We start from the raw sequence: 24,760 nt of genomic DNA, 5'->3' as shown, positions 1-24,760 counted from the left end.
TCTTAGACTAAAAGACCTTACGCAGTCCAGATTACACTTAGTCTGCTAAAAGCATATTCCACAGATGTAGATTCCAAAGACTTTTAGCCACTTTGTGACCTAATCTTTTTTTATCCAATAAATAGAAAACATACATCTCACTAAGAGCTAGGCGAACACAATCTTTAGAGGTAATAGTGTCTCTTTTAAAAAGAAGAATATTCCTTGTCTTCCATAGTGCAATTTTAATACAATTTATACTAATCCACAAAACCCGAGACTTCTCCACAGATAAAACATTATAAAATCCATATAAAATAACTTCATGATTTAAAAAATTAAGATCAGAAATCAATTTTAGTAAGGGTCCTATCAAATGCCATATCTCTTGGGCGTAAAAACAGTTCCAAAAAATGTGTAAAACTGTTTCCTCACTAGGACATCCCATTCTCGGGCACTTTGCACTACGACACAATCCTCTTCTGTGTTGGAATTCTCTGGTAGGCAAACATTGATGTGCTATCTGCCAGGCCAGATCTTTTAAGTCATTAGATAAGAATCCCATATTCACCATCCTCCAAACTCTTAGAGATTTCTCAGTGGAATAATTAGATATTAAGCAAATCTGTTCTATCTTCCTGATTTCAGGAACTAATTTTCGTGCATTACTACAAATTTCTTGACTAAAATTAGCAATGCCATAAATACGAATAATCTTTTCTAAAACCACATAGTGCGCTGGGGGAATAAATAAGATTGGGGAGGTTAAAGGTAAGGTTATCCACTTTCTTTTTCTAAAAATGTGACCTGCAGCATATTTTAAAAAATAAGACCAATAACAGTTTCTTTGCAAGCCATTAAAACACATAGAAAAAAAGTGAATATATAAAAACCTTTTTAAATCAGGCACATCCTTACCCCCCAATTTCTTTGTCTTCATCATTACATCTCTCCTGAGTTTATCCATTTTAGACCCCCATAAAAAATGAAAGCAAATCTTGTTTAAAAACTTTAAGGTGCGTTCACTCGGTGGGAAAACCAAGCTTAAATATAGCATGATAGGTAGCAACAAAGCTTTCATTATCAGTACTTTTCCTTCTATTGTTAATTTCCTCATTTTCCAAAAACTTATTTTCTTTTGCACTTTCTCTTTGACGATGGACCAGCTTTCCTCTCCATTATTTTCATTGTCAAAGATGACACCCAAGATTTTGATTTTATCATATTGCACATTCACCTCCGTATTGCCCCAATTCCCTATTGCAAAGCAATCACATTTATTTTTATTTAATTTGAAGCCAGAGCCCTCACAAAAAAATTCTGTCTGTCTGATAGCACGTTTCAGGGATGGTTCATCTGAACATAGAATATTAACATCATCCATGTATGCTATCGTCTTTACGCTCTGTCCTCCACTTCCAGGGATTGGCACTCCTCTAATGAGCTTATCTTTTCTCAAAACATTTAACAGAGGTTCTATTGCACATATGAAAAGAATGGGTGATAGGGGGCACCCCTGTTTCACCCCAGACTGTAAACATACCTCTTGGGATAAAAAACCGTTAATTAAAATACGACTAAAACAGTTTTTATATAAAAGTGCAATTTTTCCAACAATAAAATCAGGAAAATTCATTTTCTTTAAAACCAACCATAAAAAATCATGAGAAACACGGTCATAAGCCTTTTGAAAATCCAAGGATAAAATTGCCAATTTCTGATCACATTGTTTCTGATACCATAAAACATCTTTTACAAGGTTTAGATGATCACTTATTTTCCTTCCAGGTACTCCGCATACTTGGTCACTGTGTATAACCTTAGCAATTACCTGCTTGAGCCTATTTGCTAAAATTTTTGCTAAAACCTTATAGTCTGTATTTAGCAGGGTAATAGGCCTCCAATTTTCTAATTTAGAGATGTCTCCTTTTTTAAAAATTAGAGTAACAACACCATCTCTCCAGGACGCAGGTAAAATCTCAGATTTAAAAGCACAGTTAAAAATACCTAAAAGATCATCTTTTAAAATGGACCAAAAACACAGATAAAATTCAACTGGCAACCCATCCGAACCAGGTGTTTTACCATTTAAAAAACTCTTAAAAGTGCTTAAAAGTTCAGGTAAAAAGATTTCATCACAAAGGCTCTCTTGGTCAGTTTTGTCAAGTTTTGAATCCAAGGTATCTAAAACATCATTAGTAAAGGAAATATCAATATCTTTTTTATTAAAAAGCTCCTGATAAAATACTTGTGCTTCTCGCAACATCTCTTCATTAGTTATCTTCCCTTCTATTACAGATATCATTTCTTTCTTTCCCACCACCTTCTTAAAAAAGAATCTCGAACACTTTTCATCATTCTCCAGACATTGCACCTTGCTGTTAAAAATCATTTCTTTTCCTTTTTGACTAATGGCATTTTTTATTTCATTCTTTGTCTGAGCAATAACATCATCCATCTCAAGCCCGGCTTGCTTTAGTTTATAATATGTTTGGATTTTAGTGTTTAACATTTTAAACCATAACTTTTTCTCCTTAGCCTTTTGGATGCCCACACGGATAAAAAACTGTTTAGTCCTCTTTTTAACATCCTCCCACCAATCCAAAATATTTTTATATTGGGATTGACGCAATCTCCATTTGTTATAAGCAGCAATAAAATCATTTTTTGTTTTCATGTCCTCTAATAAAGTAGTGTTGAGCTTCCAAACGCCTCTGCCTTTCTCTAGGCCAGGTAAAGTGACATGTGCATATAATAACTTATGATCAGAGAAAATATTTGATAAAAGAGAAACATCAACTAGATTAAAACTTTCCGATAAAAAAATAAAATCAATCCTGGATTTGCAGACATTATTTTCCCATGTGTAACCAGGGTCGTCTGGGTATTTTCTCTTCCAGACATCGATAAAGTTAAAATCCTCAGTCATACTCTTAATCTGTTTCTCTGTTTTATCCACTCTGACATGCACACTTCCACTCTCACGATGATCACCACTCATACAACAATTAAAATCTCCAGCCATTAAAATAGGTGTTGAACCTGGGATAAAAGCCTGAATATCATTAATCAAGTCGGCTCTCTCATTTTTTTCAGGAGAAGCATAGATGTTAAAAAGCTTAATCTCCGAGCCATTGTACTTAATATTAACTAATAGCGCTCTACCAGGTATAATTTCTAAGAAGGACAAAACTTGTACATCTGAACCTCTAAACAAGATCCCAACACCTGAAGATCTGTTCAGATTGTCACCCGACCAGACCGATGGTCCCAAAGTCCAGCCACGACAAAGGTCCTCATAATTTGGACTATGTTCAATTCCACATTCTTGTAAAAAGAACAGAGAACAGTCCAAGGTCTCTAAAAAACTAAACAAAGCAGCCCTTCTCGTAGGGCTCTTTAGACCTCTCACATTAAGAGAGGAGCACTTTAAGGAAGCTATTCGCTACTGGAGTTTGAGTCCGATATGAAACCCACAGGTGACTCCGGGCTTTCGAACTCTTTGATATTTTTTGGATCGGACGCTGATCTTATAGAAGGCCTCCATGCATGTTGACTGTCCTCACATTCGTCTGAGCTTTTTTTGACAGGCCGTTTAATACCAAGTTGTGGCTCATCTCCGAGTTCCTTCTTCCGCTTGATCTCCTTCACGCCAACCTCCATGGCTTCACTGCTCACTAGTGACCCTCCACCGCCAGAACCCTCCACAGAAGGTCTCCCCTCTGTCTCAGGCACAGCAGCAGAAAGGTCCATAAGCTCCGCCACGACATCAGAAGTTACAGCCGGCTTTTCTGAAGGCGCCTCAGACCGCTGGGGTGCTTTCGCAGGTGGTACTTCAGCTTGCACTACACCCACTCTCCCCGCTACACGGTCAGCCCACGATCTAGCTACACTGGAACGGAGACTGCAATCTTTAAAGGCATGGCCTTCTTCACCACAAATGTTGCAGACGATTTTAGCACAGTCCTTAGAAACATGGCCTTCTTGATTGCACCGACCACAGCGAACTGTAGTGTCCGTGCAAACTTCCATAGTATGTCCGAATTTCTTACATTTCCTACAAAAAGTAGGCATCTCGGGATAAAACAAATAGCCCTTATCCCGACCGATAGAAAAGTTGGAGGGTGGATGACACAACCCTCCAATGCCAGTAGCATCCTCCTTCATTTTCACAAAAAACTTATGTTTCCCCGTCCATAGGTCTTCTGAATTCATCACCTTATGGGAATACTTAACAGAACTGCAGTATTTCCCCAAAAAGAGCTCAATATGGGACACAGTCACAAAGGGATTGTGCATACACACAACTAGAGGAATATCGCCTCCAGTATACAACACTGTGACCGTGATCCCATCAAGCTCAGCAAGGTCTTGATTGCTTTTCAGCTTCTCAAAAAGATTCTGGCATGCATAAGCAGAGTCCAGAGTTAGGATGAAGCTGCCCTTCCGAGGATCTCTGAGACAGACGATGTTCTCTTTCTTCACCCCAAGAAGCTTGTAGAGAGTTTCTTTCACAAAATAAGAAAGTTGGACGAGTTCTTGCTTGTCTTCATCAACATCAAAGCGAAAGGAAAAACGAATCCGCGTTTCACCGGATGTAAGGTAACGGATGCGAACACCCATCTTGTCGATCGCCTTTTCGGTTCCTCGTAGCAGCCCCCCTTGAAAAAGGTAGGACAAACTCCCAGGATCCTCCTGACCAGACACTTGATCTAGCCAAAAGGCCGAGAAGCGATAACCGTGAAAGGGGCGGGCCCAACAAGGTCCCCTTCATGGGCACTATCACTGCTTGCTGTCAGCGAGGCTGCCAGACAATTTTCCATGCACACTCTGGGCTGGGGGGCAGTCAACCACCAGTACACACAGCAGAACCTAAACCCATACCATTATTGCTAAGCAGCAAGACAGGGGCCCATTGCACTCCCACGGGGCCTTTTTAAATGCAATCCATAACCCGGATTTGCCAGGAACCCTTCTTACTCCTCCTACTTGCATGTGACACTGGGCTTAGGATCTGCATAGGAAACACACACACAAGCACACACCTACCTTTGTTGCCTGCAGATGCCTCCTTGGCTGTCCCCAAACGGTATCAAACCAACACCCACGGGAAGCTGTAAGCATAGAGGACATGCCTGCACCCCATTGGACTTACCTGTGTGGGTTAAATCCGGGTTATTTGACAACCTATGGCGGTGATGGTTCTGCTCAGGCAGAGCAGTGCTGATGCTCCTCATAAAGCTGTCGCTGCTGTGAAGGTTCTAGGTGACATCACAAATCCCTATGGTTACATACACAACAAAGCTGGGTTGTTGTTGTTTACACTCTGCAAGGCCTGTGGAAGTGAGTGACATCATAGCACTGTAGTTCTGAGGGTTCTAGATGGATGCAACAATCTCCTGTTGCTTCTATGAAGGCCATAATAGACGACATCACCAAACAGCTCCATAGTCACATACACAGCAAAGGAGAGATGTTGTTTACACCTAGTGATGTCAGTGGTATTGAGTGACATCACAGCACAGTGCTAAGGCTCCTGGGCCTGGACACAGCAGCGGCTGCAATATCTCAACGGAGAATACGTTTATATATATGTGTGTGTGTGCGCGTATATATATATATATATATATATATATATATATATTTCTCCGCCGAAATCACTTTTAAACCCATTTCCACCTTTTTTTCCCTTCTCTTCCTCTTACTTTTTTTTCACGTTTTTTTACGTTTTTCTCCTTTTCGCCTCTTTTCTGGGCGTATTATTCTTCTTTTTCTTCTTTTTTTTCGTCTAATGCATACCCCATCAGTGCAGCAATGCTTATTCAATACCGCCAGCAGATGAAGACACTGGGGGATAATTTTCTAAGGATTTATACTGATTTTTCCTGTCTGAATTTGTCGCACAGAAAGTTGCAGGCCAAATATGTGTGACATTTCTGCGACTTTAGCTTCTAGAGCATTTTTACAACATTATACATAGGTGCTGAATACATAAAAAGCGACTGTTCAGCGACAGACAAGTCGCATCGGCTGAAAGTAGGCCAGAATGTCAGTCCATGTTGGAGCAGGTTTAGATACAGTCTAAAGTATAGATCTCAAAGTCTGTGCACAGAATTTAGCAAGGGCCTCGCACCTTCTGATGCATCAGGTAGGTGCACAATAGCATAGCCTAACCCTCTGTACTTTGGTCTATATTGATGCGGGACATAGACAGCCAGCTGATGACCAATCCATTAGTGCAATGGATGGCTGGAAGCATTTGTCTTTGCCTTTGCAATACCACAGAAGCAATGCATGGTCAATGTACAGCAATGACACACCTGTGTGAACAGCCAGGAGACCCCCCCCATGTTATGTTACATAGTTACATAGTTAGTACGGTCGAAAAAAGACATATGTCCATCAAGTTCAACCAGGGAATTAAGGGGTAGGGGTGTGGCGCGATATTGGGGAAGGGATGAGATTTTATATTTCTTCATAAGCATTAATCTTATTTTGTCAATTAGGAACATTCAGCACCCACCCGCTATCAAGGCAGCTGCCTATCATGTCATGCCCTACCTGCACAGGTGTGCTGGCTACTCAAATGATCCAATTAAGGAGGCCATTTAGTCAGCAGCAGCAGAAGTCCTGTGCCTGGACGCTCCAACAGCGGCCAGACACAAGCAGAAGCAGAAGCAGCAGAAGCAGCAGCAGCACCACCTTTTGTTTTTTGGCTGCAGCAGCAGCAGCAAGGCCCACAGGGCTGGCTAGCTGGCTAGCCAGCAAGCAGGTAGCAATGAAAGTAGGAATCTTTCTTTTTAACCCTGTAAGGGGGTGGTGCACTGTACCCGAAGATACTGCCATATCGGGTCAATGCATAGGGCGACGGAAGCAAGCTTCGAAATCGGCCCCCGTTCTCAAAAATCCATTTAATATATGGTCCCCAGATAGGGGACGTATCAGATATTAAACTGATAAGAACAGATACTACACTTGATCTTAGCCAAAAGGCCGAGAAGCGATAACCGTGAAAGGGGCGGGCCCAACAAGGTCCCCTTCATGGGCACTATCACTGCTTGCTGTCAGGGAGGCTGCCAGACAATTTTCCATGCACACTCTGGGCTGGGGGGCAGTCAACCACCAGTACACACAGCAGAACCTAAACCCATACCATTATTGCTAAGCAGCAAGACAGGGGCCCATTGCACTCCCACGGGGCCTTTTTAAATGCAATCCATAACCCGGATTTGCCAGGAACCCTTCTTACTCCTCCTACTTGCATGTGACACTGGGCTTAGGATCTGCATAGGAAACACACACACAAGCACACACCTACCTTTGTTGCCTGCAGATGCCTCCTTGGCTGTCCCCAAACGGTATCAAACCAACACCCACGGGAAGCTGTAAGCATAGAGGACATGCCTGCACCCCATTGGACTTACCTGTGTGGGTTAAATCCGGGTTATTTGACAACCTATGGCGGTGATGGTTCTGCTCAGGCAGAGCAGTGCTGATGCTCCTCATAAAGCTGTCGCTGCTGTGAAGGTTCTAGGTGACATCACAAATCCCTATGGTTACATACACAACAAAGCTGGGTTGTTGTTGTTTACACTCTGCAAGGCCTGTGGAAGTGAGTGACATCATAGCACTGTAGTTCTGAGGGTTCTAGATGGATGCAACAATCTCCTGTTGCTTCTATGAAGGCCATAATAGACGACATCACCAAACAGCTCCATAGTCACATACACAGCAAAGGAGAGATGTTGTTTACACCTAGTGATGTCAGTGGTATTGAGTGACATCACAGCACAGTGCTAAGGCTCCTGGGCCTGGACACAGCAGCGGCTGCAATATCTCAACGGAGAATACGTTTATATATATGTGTGTGTGTGCGCGTATATATATATATATATATATATATATATATATTTCTCCGCCGAAATCACTTTTAAACCCATTTCCACCTTTTTTTCCCTTCTCTTCCTCTTACTTTTTTTTCACGTTTTTTTACGTTTTTCTCCTTTTCGCCTCTTTTCTGGGCGTATTATTCTTCTTTTTCTTCTTTTTTTTCGTCTAATGCATACCCCATCAGTGCAGCAATGCTTATTCAATACCGCCAGCAGATGGAGACACTGGGGGATAATTTTCTAAGGATTTATACTGATTTTTCCTGTCTGAATTTGTCGCACAGAAAGTTGCAGGCCAAATATGTGTGACATTTCTGCGACTTTAGCTTCTAGAGCATTTTTACAACATTATACATAGGTGCTGAATACATAAAAAGCGACTGTTCAGCGACAGACAAGTCGCATCGGCTGAAAGTAGGCCAGAATGTCAGTCCATGTTGGAGCAGGTTTAGATACAGTCTAAAGTATAGATCTCAAAGTCTGTGCACAGAATTTAGCAAGGGCCTCGCACCTTCTGATGCATCAGGTAGGTGCACAATAGCATAGCCTAACCCTCTGTACTTTGGTCTATATTGATGCGGGACATAGACAGCCAGCTGATGACCAATCCATTAGTGCAATGGATGGCTGGAAGCATTTGTCTTTGCCTTTGCAATACCACAGAAGCAATGCATGGTCAATGTACAGCAATGACACACCTGTGTGAACAGCCAGGAGACCCCCCCCATGTTATGTTACATAGTTACATAGTTAGTACGGTCGAAAAAAGACATATGTCCATCAAGTTCAACCAGGGAATTAAGGGGTAGGGGTGTGGCGCGATATTGGGGAAGGGATGAGATTTTATATTTCTTCATAAGCATTAATCTTATTTTGTCAATTAGGAACATTCAGCACCCACCCGCTATCAAGGCAGCTGCCTATCATGTCATGCCCTACCTGCACAGGTGTGCTGGCTACTCAAATGATCCAATTAAGGAGGCCATTTAGTCAGCAGCAGCAGAAGTCCTGTGCCTGGACGCTCCAACAGCGGCCAGACACAAGCAGAAGCAGAAGCAGCAGAAGCAGCAGCAGCACCACCTTTTGTTTTTTGGCTGCAGCAGCAGCAGCAAGGCCCACAGGGCTGGCTAGCTGGCTAGCCAGCAAGCAGGTAGCAATGAAAGTAGGAATCTTTCTTTTTAACCCTGTAAGGGGGTGGTGCACTGTACCCGAAGATACTGCCATATCGGGTCAATGCATAGGGCGACGGAAGCAAGCTTCGAAATCGGCCCCCGTTCTCAAAAATCCATTTAATATATGGTCCCCAGATAGGGGACGTATCAGATATTAAACTGATAAGAACAGATACTACACTTGATCTTAGCCAAAAGGCCGAGAAGCGATAACCGTGAAAGGGGCGGGCCCAACAAGGTCCCCTTCATGGGCACTATCACTGCTTGCTGTCAGCGAGGCTGCCAGACAATTTTCCATGCACACTCTGGGCTGGGGGGCAGTCAACCACCAGTACACACAGCAGAACCTAAACCCATACCATTATTGCTAAGCAGCAAGACAGGGGCCCATTGCACTCCCACGGGGCCTTTTTAAATGCAATCCATAACCCGGATTTGCCAGGAACCCTTCTTACTCCTCCTACTTGCATGTGACACTGGGCTTAGGATCTGCATAGGAAACACACACACAAGCACACACCTACCTTTGTTGCCTGCAGATGCCTCCTTGGCTGTCCCCAAACGGTATCAAACCAACACCCACGGGAAGCTGTAAGCATAGAGGACATGCCTGCACCCCATTGGACTTACCTGTGTGGGTTAAATCCGGGTTATTTGACAACCTATGGCGGTGATGGTTCTGCTCAGGCAGAGCAGTGCTGATGCTCCTCATAAAGCTGTCGCTGCTGTGAAGGTTCTAGGTGACATCACAAATCCCTATGGTTACATACACAACAAAGCTGGGTTGTTGTTGTTTACACTCTGCAAGGCCTGTGGAAGTGAGTGACATCATAGCACTGTAGTTCTGAGGGTTCTAGATGGATGCAACAATCTCCTGTTGCTTCTATGAAGGCCATAATAGACGACATCACCAAACAGCTCCATAGTCACATACACAGCAAAGGAGAGATGTTGTTTACACCTAGTGATGTCAGTGGTATTGAGTGACATCACAGCACAGTGCTAAGGCTCCTGGGCCTGGACACAGCAGCGGCTGCAATATCTCAACGGAGAATACGTTTATATATATGTGTGTGTGTGCGCGTATATATATATATATATATATATATATATATATATATTTCTCCGCCGAAATCACTTTTAAACCCATTTCCACCTTTTTTTCCCTTCTCTTCCTCTTACTTTTTTTTCACGTTTTTTTACGTTTTTCTCCTTTTCGCCTCTTTTCTGGGCGTATTATTCTTCTTTTTCTTCTTTTTTTTCGTCTAATGCATACCCCATCAGTGCAGCAATGCTTATTCAATACCGCCAGCAGATGAAGACACTGGGGGATAATTTTCTAAGGATTTATACTGATTTTTCCTGTCTGAATTTGTCGCACAGAAAGTTGCAGGCCAAATATGTGTGACATTTCTGCGACTTTAGCTTCTAGAGCATTTTTACAACATTATACATAGGTGCTGAATACATAAAAAGCGACTGTTCAGCGACAGACAAGTCGCATCGGCTGAAAGTAGGCCAGAATGTCAGTCCATGTTGGAGCAGGTTTAGATACAGTCTAAAGTATAGATCTCAAAGTCTGTGCACAGAATTTAGCAAGGGCCTCGCACCTTCTGATGCATCAGGTAGGTGCACAATAGCATAGCCTAACCCTCTGTACTTTGGTCTATATTGATGCGGGACATAGACAGCCAGCTGATGACCAATCCATTAGTGCAATGGATGGCTGGAAGCATTTGTCTTTGCCTTTGCAATACCACAGAAGCAATGCATGGTCAATGTACAGCAATGACACACCTGTGTGAACAGCCAGGAGACCCCCCCCATGTTATGTTACATAGTTACATAGTTAGTACGGTCGAAAAAAGACATATGTCCATCAAGTTCAACCAGGGAATTAAGGGGTAGGGGTGTGGCGCGATATTGGGGAAGGGATGAGATTTTATATTTCTTCATAAGCATTAATCTTATTTTGTCAATTAGGAACATTCAGCACCCACCCGCTATCAAGGCAGCTGCCTATCATGTCATGCCCTACCTGCACAGGTGTGCTGGCTACTCAAATGATCCAATTAAGGAGGCCATTTAGTCAGCAGCAGCAGAAGTCCTGTGCCTGGACGCTCCAACAGCGGCCAGACACAAGCAGAAGCAGAAGCAGCAGAAGCAGCAGCAGCACCACCTTTTGTTTTTTGGCTGCAGCAGCAGCAGCAAGGCCCACAGGGCTGGCTAGCTGGCTAGCCAGCAAGCAGGTAGCAATGAAAGTAGGAATCTTTCTTTTTAACCCTGTAAGGGGGTGGTGCACTGTACCCGAAGATACTGCCATATCGGGTCAATGCATAGGGCGACGGAAGCAAGCTTCGAAATCGGCCCCCGTTCTCAAAAATCCATTTAATATATGGTCCCCAGATAGGGGACGTATCAGATATTAAACTGATAAGAACAGATACTACACTTGATCTTAGCCAAAAGGCCGAGAAGCGATAACCGTGAAAGGGGCGGGCCCAACAAGGTCCCCTTCATGGGCACTATCACTGCTTGCTGTCAGGGAGGCTGCCAGACAATTTTCCATGCACACTCTGGGCTGGGGGGCAGTCAACCACCAGTACACACAGCAGAACCTAAACCCATACCATTATTGCTAAGCAGCAAGACAGGGGCCCATTGCACTCCCACGGGGCCTTTTTAAATGCAATCCATAACCCGGATTTGCCAGGAACCCTTCTTACTCCTCCTACTTGCATGTGACACTGGGCTTAGGATCTGCATAGGAAACACACACACAAGCACACACCTACCTTTGTTGCCTGCAGATGCCTCCTTGGCTGTCCCCAAACGGTATCAAACCAACACCCACGGGAAGCTGTAAGCATAGAGGACATGCCTGCACCCCATTGGACTTACCTGTGTGGGTTAAATCCGGGTTATTTGACAACCTATGGCGGTGATGGTTCTGCTCAGGCAGAGCAGTGCTGATGCTCCTCATAAAGCTGTCGCTGCTGTGAAGGTTCTAGGTGACATCACAAATCCCTATGGTTACATACACAACAAAGCTGGGTTGTTGTTGTTTACACTCTGCAAGGCCTGTGGAAGTGAGTGACATCATAGCACTGTAGTTCTGAGGGTTCTAGATGGATGCAACAATCTCCTGTTGCTTCTATGAAGGCCATAATAGACGACATCACCAAACAGCTCCATAGTCACATACACAGCAAAGGAGAGATGTTGTTTACACCTAGTGATGTCAGTGGTATTGAGTGACATCACAGCACAGTGCTAAGGCTCCTGGGCCTGGACACAGCAGCGGCTGCAATATCTCAACGGAGAATACGTTTATATATATGTGTGTGTGTGCGCGTATATATATATATATATATATATATATATATTTCTCCGCCGAAATCACTTTTAAACCCATTTCCACCTTTTTTTCCCTTCTCTTCCTCTTACTTTTTTTTCACGTTTTTTTACGTTTTTCTCCTTTTCGCCTCTTTTCTGGGCGTATTATTCTTCTTTTTCTTCTTTTTTTTCGTCTAATGCATACCCCATCAGTGCAGCAATGCTTATTCAATACCGCCAGCAGATGGAGACACTGGGGGATAATTTTCTAAGGATTTATACTGATTTTTCCTGTCTGAATTTGTCGCACAGAAAGTTGCAGGCCAAATATGTGTGACATTTCTGCGACTTTAGCTTCTAGAGCATTTTTACAACATTATACATAGGTGCTGAATACATAAAAAGCGACTGTTCAGCGACAGACAAGTCGCATCGGCTGAAAGTAGGCCAGAATGTCAGTCCATGTTGGAGCAGGTTTAGATACAGTCTAAAGTATAGATCTCAAAGTCTGTGCACAGAATTTAGCAAGGGCCTCGCACCTTCTGATGCATCAGGTAGGTGCACAATAGCATAGCCTAACCCTCTGTACTTTGGTCTATATTGATGCGGGACATAGACAGCCAGCTGATGACCAATCCATTAGTGCAATGGATGGCTGGAAGCATTTGTCTTTGCCTTTGCAATACCACAGAAGCAATGCATGGTCAATGTACAGCAATGACACACCTGTGTGAACAGCCAGGAGACCCCCCCCATGTTATGTTACATAGTTACATAGTTAGTACGGTCGAAAAAAGACATATGTCCATCAAGTTCAACCAGGGAATTAAGGGGTAGGGGTGTGGCGCGATATTGGGGAAGGGATGAGATTTTATATTTCTTCATAAGCATTAATCTTATTTTGTCAATTAGGAACATTCAGCACCCACCCGCTATCAAGGCAGCTGCCTATCATGTCATGCCCTACCTGCACAGGTGTGCTGGCTACTCAAATGATCCAATTAAGGAGGCCATTTAGTCAGCAGCAGCAGAAGTCCTGTGCCTGGACGCTCCAACAGCGGCCAGACACAAGCAGAAGCAGAAGCAGCAGAAGCAGCAGCAGCACCACCTTTTGTTTTTTGGCTGCAGCAGCAGCAGCAAGGCCCACAGGGCTGGCTAGCTGGCTAGCCAGCAAGCAGGTAGCAATGAAAGTAGGAATCTTTCTTTTTAACCCTGTAAGGGGGTGGTGCACTGTACCCGAAGATACTGCCATATCGGGTCAATGCATAGGGCGACGGAAGCAAGCTTCGAAATCGGCCCCCGTTCTCAAAAATCCATTTAATATATGGTCCCCAGATAGGGGACGTATCAGATATTAAACTGATAAGAACAGATACTACACTTGATCTTAGCCAAAAGGCCGAGAAGCGATAACCGTGAAAGGGGCGGGCCCAACAAGGTCCCCTTCATGGGCACTATCACTGCTTGCTGTCAGGGAGGCTGCCAGACAATTTTCCATGCACACTCTGGGCTGGGGGGCAGTCAACCACCAGTACACACAGCAGAACCTAAACCCATACCATTATTGCTAAGCAGCAAGACAGGGGCCCATTGCACTCCCACGGGGCCTTTTTAAATGCAATCCATAACCCGGATTTGCCAGGAACCCTTCTTACTCCTCCTACTTGCATGTGACACTGGGCTTAGGATCTGCATAGGAAACACACACACAAGCACACACCTACCTTTGTTGCCTGCAGATGCCTCCTTGGCTGTCCCCAAACGGTATCAAACCAACACCCACGGGAAGCTGTAAGCATAGAGGACATGCCTGCACCCCATTGGACTTACCTGTGTGGGTTAAATCCGGGTTATTTGACAACCTATGGCGGTGATGGTTCTGCTCAGGCAGAGCAGTGCTGATGCTCCTCATAAAGCTGTCGCTGCTGTGAAGGTTCTAGGTGACATCACAAATCCCTATGGTTACATACACAACAAAGCTGGGTTGTTGTTGTTTACACTCTGCAAGGCCTGTGGAAGTGAGTGACATCATAGCACTGTAGTTCTGAGGGTTCTAGATGGATGCAACAATCTCCTGTTGCTTCTATGAAGGCCATAATAGACGACATCACCAAACAGCTCCATAGTCACATACACAGCAAAGGAGAGATGTTGTTTACACCTAGTGATGTCAGTGGTATTGAGTGACATCACAGCACAGTGCTAAGGCTCCTGGGCCTGGACACAGCAGCGGCTGCAATATCTCAATGGAGAATACGTTTATATATATGTGTGTGTGTGCGCGTATATATATATATATATATATATATATACATATATATATATATATATATATATATATATATATATATATATATATATATATTTCTCCGCCGAAATCACTTTTAAACCCATTTCCACCTTTTTTTCCCTTCTCTTCCTCTTACTTTTTTTTCACGTTTTTTTACGTTTTTCTCCTTTTCGCCTCTTTTCTGGGCGTATTATTCTTCTTTTTCTTCTTTTTTTTCGTCTAATGCATACCCCATCAGTGCAGCAATGCTTATTCAATACCGCCAGCAGATGGAGACACTGGGGGATAATTTTCTAAGGATTTATACTGATTTTTCCTGTCTGAATTTGTCGCACAGAAAGTTGCAGGCCAAATATGTGTGACATTTCTGCGACTTTAGCTTCTAGAGCATTTTTACAACATTATACATAGGTGCTGAATACATAAAAAGCGACTGTTCAGCGACAGACAAGTCGCATCGGCTGAAAGTAGGCCAGAATGTCAGTCCATGTTGGAGCAGGTTTAGATACAGTCTAAAGTATAGATCTCAAAGTCTGTGCACAGAATTTAGCAAGGGCCTCGCACCTTCTGATGCATCAGGTAGGTGCACAATAGCATAGCCTAACCCTCTGTACTTTGGTCTATATTGATGCGGGACATAGACAGCCAGCTGATGACCAATCCATTAGTGCAATGGATGGCTGGAAGCATTTGTCTTTGCCTTTGCAATACCACAGAAGCAATGCATGGTCAATGTACAGCAATGACACACCTGTGTGAACAGCCAGGAGACCCCCCCCATGTTATGTTACATAGTTACATAGTTAGTACGGTCGAAAAAAGACATATGTCCATCAAGTTCAACCAGGGAATTAAGGGGTAGGGGTGTGGCGCGATATTGGGGAAGGGATGAGATTTTATATTTCTTCATAAGCATTAATCTTATTTTGTCAATTAGGAACATTCAGCACCCACCCGCTATCAAGGCAGCTGCCTATCATGTCATGCCCTACCTGCACAGGTGTGCTGGCTACTCAAATGATCCAATTAAGGAGGCCATTTAGTCAGCAGCAGCAGAAGTCCTGTGCCTGGACGCTCCAACAGCGGCCAGACACAAGCAGAAGCAGAAGCAGCAGAAGCAGCAGCAGCACCACCTTTTGTTTTTTGGCTGCAGCAGCAGCAGCAAGGCCCACAGGGCTGGCTAGCTGGCTAGCCAGCAAGCAGGTAGCAATGAAAGTAGGAATCTTTCTTTTTAACCCTGTAAGGGGGTGGTGCACTGTACCCGAAGATACTGCCATATCGGGTCAATGCATAGGGCGACGGAAGCAAGCTTCGAAATCGGCCCCCGTTCTCAAAAATCCATTTAATATATGGTCCCCAGATAGGGGACGTATCAGATATTAAACTGATAAGAACAGATACTACACTTGATCTTAGCCAAAAGGCCGAGAAGCGATAACCGTGAAAGGGGCGGGCCCAACAAGGTCCCCTTCATGGGCACTATCACTGCTTGCTGTCAGCGAGGCTGCCAGACAATTTTCCATGCACACTCTGGGCTGGGGGGCAGTCAACCACCAGTACACACAGCAGAACCTAAACCCATACCATTATTGCTAAGCAGCAAGACAGGGGCCCATTGCACTCCCACGGGGCCTTTTTAAATGCAATCCATAACCCGGATTTGCCAGGAACCCTTCTTACTCCTCCTACTTGCATGTGACACTGGGCTTAGGATCTGCATAGGAAACACACACACAAGCACACACCTACCTTTGTTGCCTGCAGATGCCTCCTTGGCTGTCCCCAAACGGTATCAAACCAACACCCACGGGAAGCTGTAAGCATAGAGGACATGCCTGCACCCCATTGGACTTACCTGTGTGGGTTAAATCCGGGTTATTTGACAACCTATGGCGGTGATGGTTCTGCTCAGGCAGAGCAGTGCTGATGCTCCTCATAAAGCTGTCGCTGCTGTGAAGGTTCTAGGTGACATCACAAATCCCTATGGTTACATACACAACAAAGCTGGGTTGTTGTTGTTTACACTCTGCAAGGCCTGTGGAAGTGAGTGACATCATAGCACTGTAGTTCTGAGGGTTCTAGATGGATGCAACAATCTCCTGTTGCTTCTATGAAGGCCATAATAGACGACATCACCAAACAGCTCCATAGTCACATACACAGCAAAGGAGAGATGTTGTTTACACCTAGTGATGTCAGTGGTATTGAGTGACATCACAGCACAGTGCTAAGGCTCCTGGGCCTGGACACAGCAGCGGCTGCAATATCTCAACGGAGAATACGTTTATATATATGTGTGTGTGTGCGCGTATATATATATATATATATATATATATATATATATATATATATTTCTCCGCCGAAATCACTTTTAAACCCATTTCCACCTTTTTTTCCCTTCTCTTCCTCTTACTTTTTTTTCACGTTTTTTTACGTTTTTCTCCTTTTCGCCTCTTTTCTGGGCGTATTATTCTTCTTTTTCTTCTTTTTTTTCGTCTAATGCATACCCCATCAGTGCAGCAATGCTTATTCAATACCGCCAGCAGATGAAGACACTGGGGGATAATTTTCTAAGGATTTATACTGATTTTTCCTGTCTGAATTTGTCGCACAGAAAGTTGCAGGCCAAATATGTGTGACATTTCTGCGACTTTAGCTTCTAGAGCATTTTTACAACATTATACATAGGTGCTGAATACATAAAAAGCGACTGTTCAGCGACAGACAAGTCGCATCGGCTGAAAGTAGGCCAGAATGTCAGTCCATGTTGGAGCAGGTTTAGATACAGTCTAAAGTATAGATCTCAAAGTCTGTGCACAGAATTTAGCAAGGGCCTCGCACCTTCTGATGCATCAGGTAGGTGCACAATAGCATAGCCTAACCCTCTGTACTTTGGTCTATATTGATGCGGGACATAGACAGCCAGCTGATGACCAATCCATTAGTGCAATGGATGGCTGGAAGCATTTGTCTTTGCCTTTGCAATACCACAGAAGCAATGCATGGTCAATGTACAGCAATGACACACCTGTGTGAACAGCCAGGAGACCCCCCCCATGTTATGTTACATAGTTACATAGTTAGTACGGTCGAAAAAAGACATATGTCCATCAAGTTCAACCAGGGAATTAAGGGGTAGGGGTGTGGCGCGATATTGGGGAAGGGATGAGATTTTATATTTCTTCATAAGCATTAATCTTATTTTGTCAATTAGGAACATTCAGCACCCACCCGCTATCAAGGCAGCTGCCTATCATGTCATGCCCTACCTGCACAGGTGTGCTGGCTACTCAAATGATCCAATTAAGGAGGCCATTTAGTCAGCAGCAGCAGAAGTCCTGTGCCTGGACGCTCCAACAGCGGCCAGACACAAGCAGAAGCAGAAGCAGCAGAAGCAGCAGCAGCACCACCTTTTGTTTTTTGGCTGCAGCAGCAGCAGCAAGGCCCACAGGGCTGGCTAGCTGGCTAGCCAGCAAGCAGGTAGCAATGAAAGTAGGAATCTTTCTTTTTAACCCTGTAAGGGGGTGGTGCACTGTACCCGAAGATACTGCCATATCGGGTCAATGCATAGGGCGACGGAAGCAAGCTTCGAAATCGGCCCCCGTTCTCAAAAATCCATTTAATATATGGTCCCCAGATAGGGGACGTATCAGATATTAAACTGATAAGAACAGATACTACACTTGATCTTAGCCAAAAGGCCGAGAAGCGATAACCGTGAAAGGGGCGGGCCCAACAAGGTCCCCTTCATGGGCACTATCACTGCTTGCTGTCAGGGAGGCTGCCAGACAATTTTCCATGCACACTCTGGGCTGGGGGGCAGTCAACCACCAGTACACACAGCAGAACCTAAACCCATACCATTATTGCTAAGCAGCAAGACAGGGGCCCATTGCACTCCCACGGGGCCTTTTTAAATGCAATCCATAACCCGGATTTGCCAGGAACCCTTCTTACTCCTCCTACTTGCATGTGACACTGGGCTTAGGATCTGCATAGGAAACACACACACAAGCACACACCTACCTTTGTTGCCTGCAGATGCCTCCTTGGCTGTCCCCAAACGGTATCAAACCAACACCCACGGGAAGCTGTAAGCATAGAGGACATGCCTGCACCCCATTGGACTTACCTGTGTGGGTTAAATCCGGGTTATTTGACAACCTATGGCGGTGATGGTTCTGCTCAGGCAGAGCAGTGCTGATGCTCCTCATAAAGCTGTCGCTGCTGTGAAGGTTCTAGGTGACATCACAAATCCCTATGGTTACATACACAACAAAGCTGGGTTGTTGTTGTTTACACTCTGCAAGGCCTGTGGAAGTGAGTGACATCATAGCACTGTAGTTCTGAGGGTTCTAGATGGATGCAACAATCTCCTGTTGCTTCTATGAAGGCCATAATAGACGACATCACCAAACAGCTCCATAGTCACATACACAGCAAAGGAGAGATGTTGTTTACACCTAGTGATGTCAGTGGTATTGAGTGACATCACAGCACAGTGCTAAGGCTCCTGGGCCTGGACACAGCAGCGGCTGCAATATCTCAACGGAGAATACGTTTATATATATGTGTGTGTGTGCGCGTATATATATATATATATATATATATATATATATATATTTCTCCGCCGAAATCACTTTTAAACCCATTTCCACCTTTTTTTCCCTTCTCTTCCTCTTACTTTTTTTTCACGTTTTTTTACGTTTTTCTCCTTTTCGCCTCTTTTCTGGGCGTATTATTCTTCTTTTTCTTCTTTTTTTTCGTCTAATGCATACCCCATCAGTGCAGCAATGCTTATTCAATACCGCCAGCAGATGGAGACACTGGGGGATAATTTTCTAAGGATTTATACTGATTTTTCCTGTCTGAATTTGTCGCACAGAAAGTTGCAGGCCAAATATGTGTGACATTTCTGCGACTTTAGCTTCTAGAGCATTTTTACAACATTATACATAGGTGCTGAATACATAAAAAGCGACTGTTCAGCGACAGACAAGTCGCATCGGCTGAAAGTAGGCCAGAATGTCAGTCCATGTTGGAGCAGGTTTAGATACAGTCTAAAGTATAGATCTCAAAGTCTGTGCACAGAATTTAGCAAGGGCCTCGCACCTTCTGATGCATCAGGTAGGTGCACAATAGCATAGCCTAACCCTCTGTACTTTGGTCTATATTGATGCGGGACATAGACAGCCAGCTGATGACCAATCCATTAGTGCAATGGATGGCTGGAAGCATTTGTCTTTGCCTTTGCAATACCACAGAAGCAATGCATGGTCAATGTACAGCAATGACACACCTGTGTGAACAGCCAGGAGACCCCCCCCATGTTATGTTACATAGTTACATAGTTAGTACGGTCGAAAAAAGACATATGTCCATCAAGTTCAACCAGGGAATTAAGGGGTAGGGGTGTGGCGCGATATTGGGGAAGGGATGAGATTTTATATTTCTTCATAAGCATTAATCTTATTTTGTCAATTAGGAACATTCAGCACCCACCCGCTATCAAGGCAGCTGCCTATCATGTCATGCCCTACCTGCACAGGTGTGCTGGCTACTCAAATGATCCAATTAAGGAGGCCATTTAGTCAGCAGCAGCAGAAGTCCTGTGCCTGGACGCTCCAACAGCGGCCAGACACAAGCAGAAGCAGAAGCAGCAGAAGCAGCAGCAGCACCACCTTTTGTTTTTTGGCTGCAGCAGCAGCAGCAAGGCCCACAGGGCTGGCTAGCTGGCTAGCCAGCAAGCAGGTAGCAATGAAAGTAGGAATCTTTCTTTTTAACCCTGTAAGGGGGTGGTGCACTGTACCCGAAGATACTGCCATATCGGGTCAATGCATAGGGCGACGGAAGCAAGCTTCGAAATCGGCCCCCGTTCTCAAAAATCCATTTAATATATGGTCCCCAGATAGGGGACGTATCAGATATTAAACTGATAAGAACAGATACTACACTTGATCTTAGCCAAAAGGCCGAGAAGCGATAACCGTGAAAGGGGCGGGCCCAACAAGGTCCCCTTCATGGGCACTATCACTGCTTGCTGTCAGGGAGGCTGCCAGACAATTTTCCATGCACACTCTGGGCTGGGGGGCAGTCAACCACCAGTACACACAGCAGAACCTAAACCCATACCATTATTGCTAAGCAGCAAGACAGGGGCCCATTGCACTCCCACGGGGCCTTTTTAAATGCAATCCATAACCCGGATTTGCCAGGAACCCTTCTTACTCCTCCTACTTGCATGTGACACTGGGCTTAGGATCTGCATAGGAAACACACACACAAGCACACACCTACCTTTGTTGCCTGCAGATGCCTCCTTGGCTGTCCCCAAACGGTATCAAACCAACACCCACGGGAAGCTGTAAGCATAGAGGACATGCCTGCACCCCATTGGACTTACCTGTGTGGGTTAAATCCGGGTTATTTGACAACCTATGGCGGTGATGGTTCTGCTCAGGCAGAGCAGTGCTGATGCTCCTCATAAAGCTGTCGCTGCTGTGAAGGTTCTAGGTGACATCACAAATCCCTATGGTTACATACACAACAAAGCTGGGTTGTTGTTGTTTACACTCTGCAAGGCCTGTGGAAGTGAGTGACATCATAGCACTGTAGTTCTGAGGGTTCTAGATGGATGCAACAATCTCCTGTTGCTTCTATGAAGGCCATAATAGACGACATCACCAAACAGCTCCATAGTCACATACACAGCAAAGGAGAGATGTTGTTTACACCTAGTGATGTCAGTGGTATTGAGTGACATCACAGCACAGTGCTAAGGCTCCTGGGCCTGGACACAGCAGCGGCTGCAATATCTCAACGGAGAATACGTTTATATATATGTGTGTGTGTGCGCGTATATATATATATATATATATATATATATATATATATATATATATTTCTCCGCCGAAATCACTTTTAAACCCATTTCCACCTTTTTTTCCCTTCTCTTCCTCTTACTTTTTTTTCACGTTTTTTTACGTTTTTCTCCTTTTCGCCTCTTTTCTGGGCGTATTATTCTTCTTTTTCTTCTTTTTTTTCGTCTAATGCATACCCCATCAGTGCAGCAATGCTTATTCAATACCGCCAGCAGATGGAGACACTGGGGGATAATTTTCTAAGGATTTATACTGATTTTTCCTGTCTGAATTTGTCGCACAGAAAGTTGCAGGCCAAATATGTGTGACATTTCTGCGACTTTAGCTTCTAGAGCATTTTTACAACATTATACATAGGTGCTGAATACATAAAAAGCGACTGTTCAGCGACAGACAAGTCGCATCGGCTGAAAGTAGGCCAGAATGTCAGTCCATGTTGGAGCAGGTTTAGATACAGTCTAAAGTATAGATCTCAAAGTCTGTGCACAGAATTTAGCAAGGGCCTCGCACCTTCTGATGCATCAGGTAGGTGCACAATAGCATAGCCTAACCCTCTGTACTTTGGTCTATATTGATGCGGGACATAGACAGCCAGCTGATGACCAATCCATTAGTGCAATGGATGGCTGGAAGCATTTGTCTTTGCCTTTGCAATACCACAGAAGCAATGCATGGTCAATGTACAGCAATGACACACCTGTGTGAACAGCCAGGAGACCCCCCCCATGTTATGTTACATAGTTACATAGTTAGTACGGTCGAAAAAAGACATATGTCCATCAAGTTCAACCAGGGAATTAAGGGGTAGGGGTGTGGCGCGATATTGGGGAAGGGATGAGATTTTATATTTCTTCATAAGCATTAATCTTATTTTGTCAATTAGGAACATTCAGCACCCACCCGCTATCAAGGCAGCTGCCTATCATGTCATGCCCTACCTGCACAGGTGTGCTGGCTACTCAAATGATCCAATTAAGGAGGCCATTTAGTCAGCAGCAGCAGAAGTCCTGTGCCTGGACGCTCCAACAGCGGCCAGACACAAGCAGAAGCAGAAGCAGCAGAAGCAGCAGCAGCACCACCTTTTGTTTTTTGGCTGCAGCAGCAGCAGCAAGGCCCACAGGGCTGGCTAGCTGGCTAGCCAGCAAGCAGGTAGCAATGAAAGTAGGAATCTTTCTTTTTAACCCTGTAAGGGGGTGGTGCACTGTACCCGAAGATACTGCCATATCGGGTCAATGCATAGGGCGACGGAAGCAAGCTTCGAAATCGGCCCCCGTTCTCAAAAATCCATTTAATATATGGTCCCCAGATAGGGGACGTATCAGATATTAAACTGATAAGAACAGATACTACACTTGATCTTAGCCAAAAGGCCGAGAAGCGATAACCGTGAAAGGGGCGGGCCCAACAAGGTCCCCTTCATGGGCACTATCACTGCTTGCTGTCAGGGAGGCTGCCAGACAATTTTCCATGCACACTCTGGGCTGGGGGGCAGTCAACCACCAGTACACACAGCAGAACCTAAACCCATACCATTATTGCTAAGCAGCAAGACAGGGGCCCATTGCACTCCCACGGGGCCTTTTTAAATGCAATCCATAACCCGGATTTGCCAGGAACCCTTCTTACTCCTCCTACTTGCATGTGACACTGGGCTTAGGATCTGCATAGGAAACACACACACAAGCACACACCTACCTTTGTTGCCTGCAGATGCCTCCTTGGCTGTCCCCAAACGGTATCAAACCAACACCTACGGGAAGCTGTAAGCATAGAGGACATGCCTGCACCCCATTGGACTTACCTGTGTGGGTTAAATCCGGGTTATTTGACAACCTATGGCGGTGATGGTTCTGCTCAGGCAGAGCAGTGCTGATGCTCCTCATAAAGCTGTCGCTGCTGTGAAGGTTCTAGGTGACATCACAAATCCCTATGGTTACATACACAACAAAGCTGGGTTGTTGTTGTTTACACTCTGCAAGGCCTGTGGAAGTGAGTGACATCATAGCACTGTAGTTCTGAGGGTTCTAGATGGATGCAACAATCTCCTGTTGCTTCTATGAAGGCCATAATAGACGACATCACCAAACAGCTCCATAGTCACATACACAGCAAAGGAGAGATGTTGTTTACACCTAGTGATGTCAGTGGTATTGAGTGACATCACAGCACAGTGCTAAGGCTCCTGGGCCTGGACACAGCAGCGGCTGCAATATCTCAATGGAGAATACGTTTATATATATGTGTGTGTGTGCGCGTATATATATATATATATATATATATATATATATATATATATATATATATATATATATATTTCTCCGCCGAAATCACTTTTAAACCCATTTCCACCTTTTTTTCCCTTCTCTTCCTCTTACTTTTTTTTCACGTTTTTTTACGTTTTTCTCCTTTTCGCCTCTTTTCTGGGCGTATTATTCTTCTTTTTCTTCTTTTTTTTCGTCTAATGCATACCCCATCAGTGCAGCAATGCTTATTCAATACCGCCAGCAGATGGAGACACTGGGGGATAATTTTCTAAGGATTTATACTGATTTTTCCTGTCTGAATTTGTCGCACAGAAAGTTGCAGGCCAAATATGTGTGACATTTCTGCGACTTTAGCTTCTAGAGCATTTTTACAACATTATACATAGGTGCTGAATACATAAAAAGCGACTGTTCAGCGACAGACAAGTCGCATCGGCTGAAAGTAGGCCAGAATGTCAGTCCATGTTGGAGCAGGTTTAGATACAGTCTAAAGTATAGATCTCAAAGTCTGTGCACAGAATTTAGCAAGGGCCTCGCACCTTCTGATGCATCAGGTAGGTGCACAATAGCATAGCCTAACCCTCTGTACTTTGGTCTATATTGATGCGGGACATAGACAGCCAGCTGATGACCAATCCATTAGTGCAATGGATGGCTGGAAGCATTTGTCTTTGCCTTTGCAATACCACAGAAGCAATGCATGGTCAATGTACAGCAATGACACACCTGTGTGAACAGCCAGGAGACCCCCCCCATGTTATGTTACATAGTTACATAGTTAGTACGGTCGAAAAAAGACATATGTCCATCAAGTTCAACCAGGGAATTAAGGGGTAGGGGTGTGGCGCGATATTGGGGAAGGGATGAGATTTTATATTTCTTCATAAGCATTAATCTTATTTTGTCAATTAGGAACATTCAGCACCCACCCGCTATCAAGGCAGCTGCC

At 44.4% G+C, this 24,760-nt stretch overlaps 8 non-coding genes across 8 annotated transcripts; all 8 read right to left on the bottom strand.

Moving 5' to 3' along the window:
• Positions 1 to 6,793: 6,793 nt before the first annotated feature.
• Positions 6,794 to 6,984, bottom strand: LOC130341786 (U2 spliceosomal RNA). Its single transcript, XR_008881558.1, has one exon. It is a non-coding gene; the product is annotated as a U2 spliceosomal RNA (small nuclear RNA).
• A 2,076-nt stretch (positions 6,985 to 9,060) lies between these two features.
• LOC130341785 (U2 spliceosomal RNA) lies at positions 9,061 to 9,251 on the bottom strand. Its single transcript, XR_008881557.1, has one exon. It is a non-coding gene; the product is annotated as a U2 spliceosomal RNA (small nuclear RNA).
• A 2,080-nt stretch (positions 9,252 to 11,331) lies between these two features.
• Positions 11,332 to 11,522, bottom strand: LOC130341784 (U2 spliceosomal RNA). Its single transcript, XR_008881556.1, has one exon. It is a non-coding gene; the product is annotated as a U2 spliceosomal RNA (small nuclear RNA).
• A 2,074-nt stretch (positions 11,523 to 13,596) lies between these two features.
• On the bottom strand, positions 13,597 to 13,787 carry LOC130341782 (U2 spliceosomal RNA). Its single transcript, XR_008881554.1, has one exon. It is a non-coding gene; the product is annotated as a U2 spliceosomal RNA (small nuclear RNA).
• Positions 13,788 to 15,911: 2,124 nt separating this feature from the next.
• LOC130341781 (U2 spliceosomal RNA) lies at positions 15,912 to 16,102 on the bottom strand. The gene has a single exon (XR_008881553.1). It is a non-coding gene; the product is annotated as a U2 spliceosomal RNA (small nuclear RNA).
• A 2,086-nt stretch (positions 16,103 to 18,188) lies between these two features.
• LOC130341780 (U2 spliceosomal RNA) lies at positions 18,189 to 18,379 on the bottom strand. Its single transcript, XR_008881552.1, has one exon. It is a non-coding gene; the product is annotated as a U2 spliceosomal RNA (small nuclear RNA).
• Positions 18,380 to 20,459: 2,080 nt separating this feature from the next.
• On the bottom strand, positions 20,460 to 20,650 carry LOC130341778 (U2 spliceosomal RNA). Its single transcript, XR_008881551.1, has one exon. It is a non-coding gene; the product is annotated as a U2 spliceosomal RNA (small nuclear RNA).
• Positions 20,651 to 22,738: 2,088 nt separating this feature from the next.
• Positions 22,739 to 22,929, bottom strand: LOC130341777 (U2 spliceosomal RNA). Its single transcript, XR_008881550.1, has one exon. It is a non-coding gene; the product is annotated as a U2 spliceosomal RNA (small nuclear RNA).
• Between the last annotated feature and the right edge of the window lie 1,831 nt (positions 22,930 to 24,760).

The sequence above is a fragment of the Hyla sarda genome, unplaced genomic scaffold, assembly GCF_029499605.1.
Source record: "Hyla sarda isolate aHylSar1 unplaced genomic scaffold, aHylSar1.hap1 scaffold_629, whole genome shotgun sequence".
Lineage (NCBI taxonomy): Eukaryota > Metazoa > Chordata > Amphibia > Anura > Hylidae > Hyla > Hyla sarda.
The sequence above is the reverse complement of the archived record's forward strand: the minus strand, read 5'-3'. Positions and strand labels throughout refer to the sequence as shown.